Source organism: Nicotiana tabacum, chromosome 18, assembly GCF_000715075.1.
Source record: "Nicotiana tabacum cultivar K326 chromosome 18, ASM71507v2, whole genome shotgun sequence".
NCBI classification, from domain to species: Eukaryota; Viridiplantae; Streptophyta; class Magnoliopsida; order Solanales; family Solanaceae; genus Nicotiana; species Nicotiana tabacum.
This window is the reverse complement of record NC_134097.1, coordinates 47,326,260-47,339,659: the sequence shown is the minus strand read 5'-3', so window position 1 is coordinate 47,339,659 and position 13,400 is coordinate 47,326,260.

The window sequence follows — 13,400 nt, the reverse complement described above, 5'->3', positions numbered from 1 at the left end:
TTTAAATATATACGCGTATATAATGCCATCTGGTCATGGGTCAATGCACATGTATAAATGACTGAAATGCATGAAAAATACGTAATAGTCTCAATATTCCTTCGGGATAAATTTTTTCAACTGTGTATTATTCTGAGACCCATGAATAGAAGATAATAATATTTTTCATGGGGAATCAAGAACATAGACACCCCTACTATTTCTATGAATAAAATAATTTATGAAAACTGTGTGTTTGCTTATTTCCTCAGTATCATATGAACCATGCCAACAGAAAGAAGGGAGGGCCATGACATACATGTTCCTGGAATTATTTGAACGAATCTGCTTCTGCATAATATGGACAAAATTCTGCTTTGAAATTTTGAAACGAAATTTGGTTGCTCTTTGAAATTTCAATCGAAATGTTGGCTTGGATTTGAAATTTGTACGAATTGATTTTGCTTCTCACGTCTTTGGTTTGAAACCAAATACAGAATGTGCTTTCATTTAGTGAATTGCTTACTAAGTTTTCCTAGATAATGATAAGTCTTATTTGCTAAGACTTTAAGTCATGTCTTGGTTGATTTCATAAGGAGCCATCTGGCAAAAGTGACCACTTGGTCATTTCCAATTTGTGGCTTTTTGCCATGTTGGGGGGTATTTTATTAAATTTTTTATCCACTTATTAGTTAACCGGGTAATGTTCGGTTACCCGGTAATTAATCAATTACCACAAATTACTTAAAATTTTATTTATTTTTAAAATACTGCATATATACTTTATATATTATACTACCGTGGTCATATGGTATCTTGCATGGTACTAGTTCATAATTATCGGGTATTATCGCTAGACGCATATTTTATTCCAAATTGGCCACTTTCAATGAAACTCATTTTCTTTAATCCGTGTAACTCTTTATCCTTCATAACACTTATTTATCGCTTGTTAGAAATAGCGTAAATACGTTAACGTCAGGATGATCTCATCCCCGAGTCTACGTCAATTAACCGAAGACGAAACTTTTTACGTACGAAAACGCGATATGTAACACATATCATCCTACATTCGAGAAATATGCCACTAAGGCCCTAGAATTACAGATAACAAATCGAAGAGAATACCCAAGGGATAAACAAAGTTGTAACATGTAGTTTATATCAATAAAATCTTTTTTTCTTTATAGTTGTTTGTGATTATAGTTTTAAGTTTCTGCTATAAGGAAATGTATTGCAAACAAATATTTGTAGACACTAAAATATTAACGGGTCGAACGGGGTTGACTTTACTACTTTTCAGTTGACAGCGTCGGCATACAGGTGTGGCAGACTTATGAGGCAGTAGGCCAGCAATCGCAACGCCATTTACATGGTCCCAGCTCTTAGATCTTTTCTTGGAGAAGTTTATCCCACAGACCCATAGCGAGTTCGATCATTTGCACTATGGGGGTATGACCATGAGTTGGTATGATATGCATTTAATAGAGTTATCCCATAATGTAGATCCATTGGTTTCCACTAATAGAGAGATAGAGAGTCCGTAAATTTGTCGAAGGACTCACCCACAACCTCATATTGGGATGACATAGAAGATGGACACCGAGACTATATTTTATCAGGTTGTGGAGATTGCTAGGAGGTTAGAGCGTATTCGCGGGTAGGAGAGGGAGTATAGGGGGCTAAGAGGCATCGTGTCCCGGCGGACTTTGTGGCTTCTACTCTATGGTTTATGCCCGTCATGGTAGATGCTTTGTCAGTCAACCAATTTAGTCCGCACTTCAGGTTTCATGTAGTGCTCCAGCTAGCCATAGATTTTAGAGCACTCATACCATGTTGTCATCCTTTAGTCCACCTCCTAAATAGGGTTCTCACAGCTAGTATTCTAGTCATCCAGAGCAGACACAGTTCCATCAGCTATGTCATCAGAGAGGTTGTTTTAAATGTGGTGATACTAGGCACACAATGAGAGATTATACTAGGCTTTGGACAAGTGTACCTCAACAGGGTACTCAGGCCATAATTCTCACTGCAGATGCCACTCCAACTGCATAGCCACCTAGAGGTGGAGTGTTACACTCTACGTTTTTACCCACCCATGAAGTTGAAGATGGATGGGTTTCGCATCTAGCATAACAAGTCAGTTGGCAACACGCTAGTGGGACAAAAAGGTGATTACATTTCACCAAATTGCGCCAGTTGCCCTACCAGGCCCACTGGCCGGTGGGGGGCGACCCATTTTGCACTCAAAGCGATGGAGTTCTTAGATTTGGTATAAAATGAAATAAAATTTTCTTTTTTTTACATTCTACACAATATTACAATCTTTAGTTTTCCCAAGAACGCTCCCACAAAAACTCTTTCTAAGAACTCCTAAACGATTTAAGGTATAATCAAAGGCGAAGCTAGTAGAATTTAATGTAAAGAATCTCACAATCATCACTGGGTCATTTTGTCTTCTTGTTATATCAATTTTGAGGTTTCTTGAATGTGAAGATAATAACCATAGAACGGTAAGAACCCAGAAAGAGTAGCTAGTTCTTCAAAAAGGTATGTAAGACAACCTTCTTTCGTGGCATGACTTGATGTAAGCGTTTCCTTCTAAATGATCCTTATGTTGTAAGCCTAAACTGTTTTAATACTTTTTTGATGACGTTGTTCATATTCTTATATGTTTTTAATCGGTGACATTTTCTTTCATGTCTGAGATGTTCCCAGATGGTATTTTGAGGCTGGAAAGTGTGATTCATTCAGAGTTTAATATTGATATCTCTTGAAATTGATCTTTCATTGCACTTATACACACACACACACACATATATATATATATATATATATATATATATATATATATATATATATATATATATATATATATATATATATATATATATATATATATATATATATATATATATATATATATATATATATATATATATATATATATATATATCGAGTCGTGCTATAGTCGATCGGGTATGATACCTATTGTGCAACCACTGACCAGTTAGGTGTGATGAGATATGATGTGAAGTGTTTACCGAGCCTTTGGGTGGCTGGGTATGATGATGTGTGTTAAGGCTACCAAGTACTCTTGAGGACAATATGGAGTCTTGTTGAGGCCGGGTACACTCGAGTCCTCTTTTGGCCAAGTACGACCGAGTCTTCTTGAGGTTGGATACGACGAGTCTTATTGAGGTTGGGTACAATCCTCTTAAATCATAGTATGGAGGGATACGGGATGCGTGCCGTGATATTACCGAGTCCTGTTGAGGCCTGGTACGTTGAGTTTGGTTGAGGCCGGGTATAGCCGATACCTCATGAAGCCGAGTACGATGTGATGAAGACATAAGACTTTATCAAGTCCTCTCTGAGGCTTAGTACAATATGATATGATATGCCCTAAAAAGTGGTTGCACATGATATGAGATGATATTGCCCAAAGAGTGGTTGAATAATATTATATTTACTGCATAGCTCCACTGAGTGGCTTAACTTTTACAAAACCTGCATGCACTTATGATTCATGGTTACTGCAGTGTATGCCTATGGTGACTTATTTTCGGTGTTCAGGTTGAAATTGTGTATTCATATCTTTTATTTTATGTCTTAGGTTTACCTACATTATCCACCTTACATATTTAGTACATCATTCCTACTGACGCCCTTTTTCTTCTGGGTGTTGTGTTCATGCCCATAGGTACAGATAGACCTGGTGACATCCCTCCTCAATAGGGTTCTCATTCCTGGTATTGGTTATCGCACTACACTTCTCTGGAGTAGGTGTACATAAGTCGATAGGTACTGAAGGATATGTTTCAGCCATGTTAGGTACAGTGGGGTCCTGTCCTGACCAAGTTATGTAATATGGCACTCTTAGAGGCTTGCAGACTAGTGTCCGATGTGTATGTAAATGGTTGTTATCACTCTATTGGCAACAGTTGTGTATATATATAAAAAAATGTTGAAAGTTTATTTTGCAATCAGTTGTGAGCATTTTAATTTTTTGTACTATACTAGGAGGCCTTATTGGCCCAGATTTCAGGTTGAAGGGTATAAGTATGGACATTGGTTCGCACGGGCCATTGGGCGTCGTGTGCCTGTTGTATCTCCCGAGTTTAGGGGGTGACAAACTTGGTAGCAAAGCAGGTTTTTCCTAGGAAATTCTGCAAACTGTATCTAGTTGAGTCTTATTTATGGGTATGTCATGCACCATACTTATAAATATGAAGCTACATGATATTTAGGATGGATACCTTTCTTTCTAATCTAGATCATGCAATAGAGTTGAGTCGTAAGTTCCCCCTTTATAATCCTCATCCTGTTTATGTTCATAGAGATGCCTACTACGAGAAGTCAGGCGATTGTTCAGAGATTAGATGAAGATTTAGGGGAGGGTACCAGTTGGGTGCCACCTGCCCAAACAGATCAATGTGAACCTCATGATGAGGCTGATACTCAGGTTTCGGGGGGCATCACCACTACCCTGCAACAACATAGAGAAACTAACATACTCCCAATTCATCCCCTGGTTTCTCCTGACTGGGATTTTAGATATGAGAAATTCTATGTAGTTGTTGACTCGGTTAGTAGCCTCTCAGCCCCAGCATGAGGCCCCTGTTACCTCAGATAGAATGGTCAATGCAAAGGTTCGGCATTTTATTAACCTAGACACCCAATATTCACGAGAACATATCCACATAAAGATCCTCAAATCTTTTTAGATCTGGTGTAGCAAACCTTACGAGTTATTCATGTTACAGACACTGATTTGTAGAGCTTGCTTCTTATAGATGCCCCACAGACTAGGGGACCCTTTCCCTACTAGCAGGATGGATGGAGTTTTCTATGACATTTCTACAACAGTATTTTCTTGTTGAGCTCTGTTGAGTCTGACAAGATAGATTCTTATGGTTGGAGCAAGGTAATATGAGTGTTTGAGAGTACAATATGCAATTTAACTCCTTGTCTAGGTATGCTCCTACAGTTATGGCTAAAATGAGTGCTCGAGTACATCGATTTGTGGGTGGTTTGAGACCACATTTGATTTACCAGTGTACCTCTATTTCTCTGAATCTGATAATGGACATTGCTCGTATTCAAGACTATACAAAGAACTTGGAGAATTATAAGAGGCAACAACGAGCCGCCTGATAGCATGATCAGAGCCAGCATAAGAGAACCCGGTCTATATGTGATACTAGAGAGTTTTGAGGTGGGTTTAGGCCTCCATTTTCTAGGCATGCATCTTTCTTAGCAGCCAGTGCACCATTACAATTCCAGAGGTAACGTCGTGATCGGACCACTTATTCCGATCTACGTCAGTATTTCTGAGGACATGATTCACAATATAGTGGAAATTCTAGTAGGATGCGAACCTTTGTACCGTATTGTGGCCGATGTTGTAGGACCCATTTTGGGAAATGTTATCAAGGTTTGGACTTATGTTATTCATGTGGGTAACCCGACCACATTATGATTTTTTTCCCGGTGAAAGATGGGAGCAATATGATACGACCAACGGGATTTGTAGAAGCTTCTTCTTCATCAGCATGTCCTCATGAGCAAGGCATACAACCATCGATTGGAAGAGGTAGAGGTAGAGGTGGAGTTTCTAGCTCAAGCGGACAATAGAATCGCATATATGCTTGTCAGGTCAACAGGACCTACAGTCATCACCAGATGTGGTTATGGGTATACTATCTGTATTCTCCACTAATGTACATGTTTTGACAGATCCAGGTTCTACTTTGTCATACATCACTCTATTTGTTGCTGATAAATATGGTAAAGTAACTGAATTATTATGCCAACCATTTGTAGTGTCTACGTCCATTAGTGAGTCTGTGATAGTTATATGGATATATCGAGGGATATGATGTAATCATTTATTATTGTTAGACTTGAGTTGATATCAATGGATTAGAGATGGTAGAATTCGATGTCATTATGGGAATGTCTGGCTTCTTATTACGCTAATGTGGATAACTGAGCAAAGTTCATTCACGTTAATTTTCCAGGAATGCCCGTCATTAAATGGAATGGTAATGTTGCAACAGCCAAAGCAAAGTTTATTTCTTACCTTAAGGCTCGATAGATGATCTCGAAATGATGCATCTATCATTTAGTGAGAGTGTAGAACGCGGAGGCAAGGCCTCTATCCCTCGGTCGGTCCCAGTTGTTAATGAATTTCTCAATGAGCTCCTGGGTATCCCTCCCAAGAGGGAAATCGAGTTTGTTATCAATGAATTTCTCGATACTCAACCGATATCTATTCCTTCATATAGGATGGCCCCTACTGAATTGAAGGAATTCAAAGGTCAATTGAAATATCTTCTAGATGAAGGCCCAAGCCAGTACTTCCCCGTGGGTGCCTCAATATTATTTGTTGAAAAGAAAGATGGTTCATTGAGGATATGCATTGATTATCAACATATGAACAAGGTAACTGTTAAAAACAAGTATCAGCTTCCAAGGATTGACCACCTATTTGACCAATTGCAAATGCTAGGTGTTTTTCGAAGATCGATCTCAGATTTTGGTGTTATCAGTTAAGAGTCAAGGAAGTAGATGTTACGAAGACAACATTTTGGACCTGATATTGCCATTATGAGTTTCTCATTATGTCCTTTGGCCTAACCAATGAACAAACGAATTTAATGGATCTGATGAATCTAGTGTTCAAGCCATTTTTGGATATCTTTGTGATCGTATTTATTGATGATATTTTGGTGTATTCTCGATCCAAAGCTGAACATGCAGAGATTTTGCGAATGGTGTTATGCACACTCCAAAATCGTTAGTTGTACACTAAATTCTCCAAATGGAGTTCTAGTTGAATTCAGTGGATTTTCTTGGGCATATAGTATCGGATAAGGACATTAAGGTCGATAATCAAAAGATCAAGAAGTTAAGAATTGGCCAATGCCCAAAACTCCTATGGAGGTGCATAGTTTCTTGGATTTAGGTGGTTTCTATCGAAGGTTTGTAGAAAAGTTTTCTTCTATTGCCACTCCATTAACAAAGTTGAAGCATAAGGCATCTAGATTCCAAAGGAATGATATTTTTGAAAGGAGTTTCCAAGAGTTAAAGACTAGATTAACCTCAGCATCTATTTTAGCTCTTCCCTAAGGTTCAGAAGGTTATGTTATATATTGTGACGCTTCTAGAGTGGGGTTGGGCAGTGTTTTGATGCAACATGGTAGAGTTGTTTCCTATGCATCATGACAACTACGAAAACACGAGCAGAATTACCCGACTCATAAACATGAGTTAGTGGCTGTTATATTTGCTCTAAAATATATAGTGTCACTATCTACATAGATTTCATGATATTTATAGGTCATAAGAGTTTGCAATACATATTCAAGTAAAAAGAATTGAATTTGAGATAGCAAAGGTAACTTGAATTGTTGAAGGACTATGATGTTGATATTCTATACCACCCTAGTAAAGCAAATGTTATGGCTGATGCATTAAGTCAAAAATTCATGGGCATGCTGAGGCATGTGGAAATAGATAAGTGGGAATTAACTACGGATCTACACCGGTTGGCCAACTTAAGGATATGATTGCTCGATACCGGTGATGAGTGAGCCATAGTTCAGAATGCTTCCGAGTCCTCGTTAGTTCTCGAAGTAAAGGCATGACAATTTGATGATCTAGTCTTAGAGAAATAAGAGAAAGCATTCCCTTTTAGAAGAAGCAATTGTTCAAGTTAACCAAGGATAAAGTTCATAAATATAAGGGCCTGTTGTGTGTTCCCGATGTCAGGGGACTCTAAGGATAGATAATGGCAGAGTTTCACCAAACACGGTACTCTATTCACTCGGGATCAACCAAAAAGTATCATGAACTTCAATAGCTATACTGGTGGAACGACATGAAGAGGAACATCGCCGAATAAATCGCTTAGTGTCCAAACTGCCAACAAGTTAAGGTTGAATACCAAAAACTAGGATGGTTGCATCAGAATATCGAAATCTCGACCTGGAAATGGGAGATAATCCATATGGATTTTGTTACCAGACTACCAAGTTCTCAGCGGAAATTTGATTCCATATGTGTTATTGTGGATAGACTCACCAAATCAACTCATTTCCTGCCTGTCAAGACCACTTTCTCTACTGAAGATTATGCTAAAATATATATTAAGGAAATAGTTCGACTTCATGGAGTTTTGATTTATATTATATCGTATAGAGGTGCCCAATTTATAGCTCACTTCTAGAATTCATTCCAAAAAGATTTGTGTACGTTGATCAATATTAGCATAGATTTCATCCGCAAAGAGACGGTTAGGCCGAGCACACCATTAGGATGCTTGAGGACATGTTATGAGCTTGAGTTTTAGACTTCAAAGCAATTTAGGAAGATCATTTACCGCTAATTGAGTTTGCTTACAGCTACCATGATAACATTCGGATGACACTATATGAGGCTTTATATGGACGGAAGTGCAGATCTCCTATAGGTTGATTTAAGGTTGGTGAAACAAAATATTTAGGTCTTGATTTGGTGCAATAGGCTATAGAGAAGGTGAAACTGATTCAAGATCAATTATTGACTGCTCAAAGCGGACAAAAATCCTACTCGAATACCTGGCTTCAAGATTTAGAGTTCGATGTGACAAAAAGGTTTGATGCGGTTTGGCAACAAAGGTAAACTAGCTCCTGGTATATCGAATTATTCAGAAAATCGGTCAAGTGGCATATAAGCTTGAGTTGCCCCAAAAAATTGAGAGCAGTGCATCTGGTATTTCATGTGTCCATGCTTCATATGTTCTTAGATGATCCATCTCGTATTACCCCCATTGAAGATATCCAAGTTATAAAGGACCTATCTAATGAAAATATTCTAGTGTCTATTCTAGATCATCAAGTTTGCAAGTTGCGAACCAAAGAGGTAGCTTCAGTTAAAGTACTTTGGAGGAACAACAACGTAGAAGAAATGACATGGAAAGCCAAAGAAGAAATAAAATACAAATACCTTTATTTGTTCTATAATGTAGAAGAAAATGTTGAGACTACTGTAGCGGGTACAATTCAAGATACCACGGAGGAAGATTGAAGGATTTGAATTATAGACTACGATTAAACATTCGAGGACGAATGTTCCGAAGAGGGGTTGATGTCACACTCTGCGTTATCCCCATCCATGAAGTTGAATATGGATGGGTTTCGCATCTAGCATAACAAGTCAGTTGGCAACACGCTAGTGGGACAAAAAGGTGATTACATTTCACCAAATTGCGCCAGTTGCCCTACCAGGCCCACTGGCCGGTGGGGGGCGACCCATTTTGCACTCAAAGCGATGGAGTTCTTAGATTTGATAGAAAATGCAGTACATTTTTCTTCTTTTACATTGTACACAATATTACTAGCTTTAATTTCCCAAGAATGCTCCCAAAAATCTCTTTCTAAGATTTCCTAAATGATTCAAGGCTTAATCAAAGGCGAACCAAGCAGAATTTAACATAAAGAATCTTGTGATCATTACTGAGTCATTTGTCTCTTTGTTATATTGATTTTGAGTTTCAGTGGAAATGAAGATAATTATCATAGAAGTGTAAGAACCTAGAAAGTGTAGTTAGCTCTTCAAACATGTATGTAAGGCAACCTTCTTTCTTGGTATGACTTGATGTAAGCGTTTCCTTCTAAACGATCCTTATCGTTTAAGCCTAAACTGTTTTATGCCTTTCTTGATGATGTTGTTCATATTATTGCATGTTCTTTACCTGTGACACTTTCTTTCATGTCTGAGATGTTCCCAAATGGTATTTTATGGTTGGAAAATAATAAGGCCCCGTAAAATTTCTTTCTAAAAATCAGAATATTGTTGTGCCAAGTTAGGATTATTGTGGTTCGAACTTTTTGGATTGAACTGTGCATTAAAAAGTTAAAGGAAAATGTTTGCAGAAGTATGCATTTCTGCAGCCCATTAGGTGGCTGTAAATGACTCTACAGGCCGCATAATAGCCGTAGAGTGAGGCAGTCTTTTGGGCTAATATTTGATGCCATTTGGCGGCCCCATTATGCGATCGCATACCCATTGTGCGGGCCGCACATTGATCACATATGTGCCTCTGAGATTTGTATGTGTGAGTTCTGCGGTACATTATGCGACTGTAGAATATGTCTGTGAATCGCCAACTAGTCGCAGATCGAGGCAGAAAAATGCCAGGGATTGAGGACAATTATGTGTCCCATTTGCGGACTGTAGAAACATTATGTGGTCGCATATGTGACCGCAGATCTGTGTCAGGGCTACTATTTTCTTATTTTTAAACCCGACGCTATTCCGTTAAAACGCCCATTTTAGACCATTTTGATCACATTTTCTTATATTTCTAAAGAGAGAGAGAGAGAGTCCTAGAGGGAGGGCCTAATCTTCATCAAATTATTCTTCAATTATCACGTAAAACCTTGAAGATATTCAAGTGAGGCACCTAAGTCTTCATTATAAGTGGTAAGACTTCATCACCCCAACTCTTAATTCCAAACATAGCTATAATGGTCCATTAGTATGATAATTCATGGGGATAAGGGTGATTATATTGCATGCATGTGTTCTTAGAAGATGCGGGGGAGTTGTAAATCAAAGATAGAGAATTTTAAGTCAAAGATAGAGAATAATGGGGAATGGGTTGGTGTAGTCTTCCATAAAAGGACCATAAAACCTTAATGAGCACATAATGTTTGATAAAATACTCAATTGAGCTAGGATTATGATCATTTTCCTATTTACGAGTTCAATTACGCTACATTGTCAAAATAGATTGAAGTTGCGAACATTCTGGAACATTGTAGGAATTAAGGAAAGGTCAATTGAGGTATGTATGGCTAAACCCCCTTTTTCTTAGAATCGAACCGCTGGTGTTCGTGTAATAGGTGTAAGTCCATAAATTGATCGTATTAGGATCGTTTGCCCTAATATGTTGTGTTGAAAGATTCATGTGCAATAATTGTTCTAAATGTTTATCTTGTCGTCATGCTATTTGAGAATATGTTTAAAATGCGGAATATGTGTGTTGAGAAAGGTCAAGAATTCATGTCAAGAATCGAATAGAGCTTGCTATGCTAATTTGTATAAAGAGCCTCCGTGTGATTAAGATTTTCCAAGTGTTTCTCTTATGTGTGCAATGCCTTATATGGTAGACCTTATTGATATGGATGATAATGTTATTTGAATGTATTAAAAGGGAAACTTGAATTGTAAGATACGGTCATGTGCCACGAACAATTTAATAAATGAGGCTACTCGTGCCATATAATGAAAAATGGGAAGGAAATGTGAATTGAGATGAACGATTGAAGGATGATATCTCAAGTAAGATAGCCTAGTCGATCGGGCCGTGATTAGACACCATGTTGCACACATGGTGGTCATTGTACTGGATTGATTGATTGAAATTGTGGATATGGTTGATGTCTCAAATGAGATGACCTAGCCGATCGGGTCGAGATCAAACATCGTATAGGAACACAGTGATATTGTGGATTGTGGCACATGGTACTAAGATTATCAACCTAATAAGATGGAAATCGAAGCGGAAATTATGTGATCCTTACTTGATATTTTTCGTATTTGTTTGAAGATCTTATTGTACATTATAACTTCTTCCTTTATGTTTCATTGTTCATTCTATTAAGATTGATGTTTAGCTATACATACTAGTACTATTCGATAGTACTAATGTCCTTTTTGTCGAGGGAGCTACATCTTTAAATGGATATAGGTGGTTCCGTAGCAGACAATGTTGATCGTAGCTAGTGGCGCATCCTCTTTCCAGCTGACTTGGTGAGCCCCGTATTATTTCGGGGTCCTATATCTTTTGTATCTTATGTTCACCTTCTTATCATATTTTGAAGTATAGTCGGGGCCTTGTTGCCGACACTTTTGTAGAACTTTCTTTTGTATCTACTTAGAGGCTCCGTAGACATTATGTGGGTTGTATATAGGTATTGGAAGGGTCAGTGTATTATGTTGTATCTTGAACCCTTGTTCCTTCAAATTGTAAAGTGTATGAAATTTTGAAAACTTATCAATGATGTAACAAATGAATCGATTTGGAAATGTTTACAAAATCTTCCTACTGTATAATTAATAATAACCTATTCTCTTGATCATAATGGATTGGGTATAAAGTGTCTAACATATTTGCTCGGTCGGGTTCACTCGGTTGAGCACCGGTCGCGCTCCCAGAGCTTGGGGCGTGATACAATTTTGATTCATTTTGAGTCTTGATATCTCTTGAATTAATCTTGGAATGTGTATGTATATATATATTGAATGGCTTTATAGAATATAGTATAAAACCATGAGTTCTGCCTTTAATACTGGAGCTATGAAAACCCTCCATAAAGGAGAAACTATTCTTTTCAAAACAGAACTACAAAGATCTCACCTGTCAATACCAAAACCCATTTCTTGGAGCCAAGTTTCCCTTCCACAAAACTGGTTACTACAAGATGCTACTCAGGCTGAGAAATCAGAAAACACTACGGTCTCTCAAATCCAACAATATTCTAGTGGATCTGTAGCTATTTTCTTCCAAAGGTCCCTTAGTCAAAGAGTATTTGTCTCGTCCTCTTTGGCACATTCTGAGATCCAGTCTGGAAGACATTCAATATCTTCTTTTCCTTCTAGAATCGAAACTGTTAATTTTGACTCTAGGATCCCTCAAGCCAAATATTTTGTGGAAACAACCCCTCCAACGGAAGTTAATTATGAACAACCTCAATCTCCCATTTACTCATCTCTAGGTGCTAAATTAGGTGTTTTAGAAAAGGATTTCCAAATTGATAAAGAAAAACTTAGAGCAAATTTTTATTCACAAGAAAATATTTTCAAAAGAACTTGGTTTTTCTAGAAGTTTCAAGGAGACGATAGAAAAAATCTCCAAAATATTTACTATGGGTCTTTAAACTTCATAAAAGAACAAATCACTTTCTTTGAATGGTTTGAGGCTTATGTTGAACATCACCAATTAGATTTTCCTTTTTCTAAATCAATTAATGTTTGAAAAATTTGGAAGACCTCCTCCGGAGAAGAAGTCATCTCAGAACTTCCTCCGACACAAGGATTTTAAATAAGTTATGTAAATACTTCAGTAGTTGCTAATCCTTTTAAATTAAAAAATAATAATAAATCTATTACAGGCAAAGATACTAAAAATATATTTGAACAAAATAATTATACGAACAAATATTTATAATCCCTTGGTGAATATTTAGTTATAAAACCAACTGCAGCATCTACTAGTTCTAAGCCAATAGATACCGCCACTTCTTCAATCCCTTTGTTTAAACCTTATGATATCCCTAGAACTTTCGCTACGGAACTTCGGATCCACCAAGTTAAAGACTATCCTCAGTTCTTTGACCTTCAGCGTAGGATCCTAGAAATTGAGAAAACCC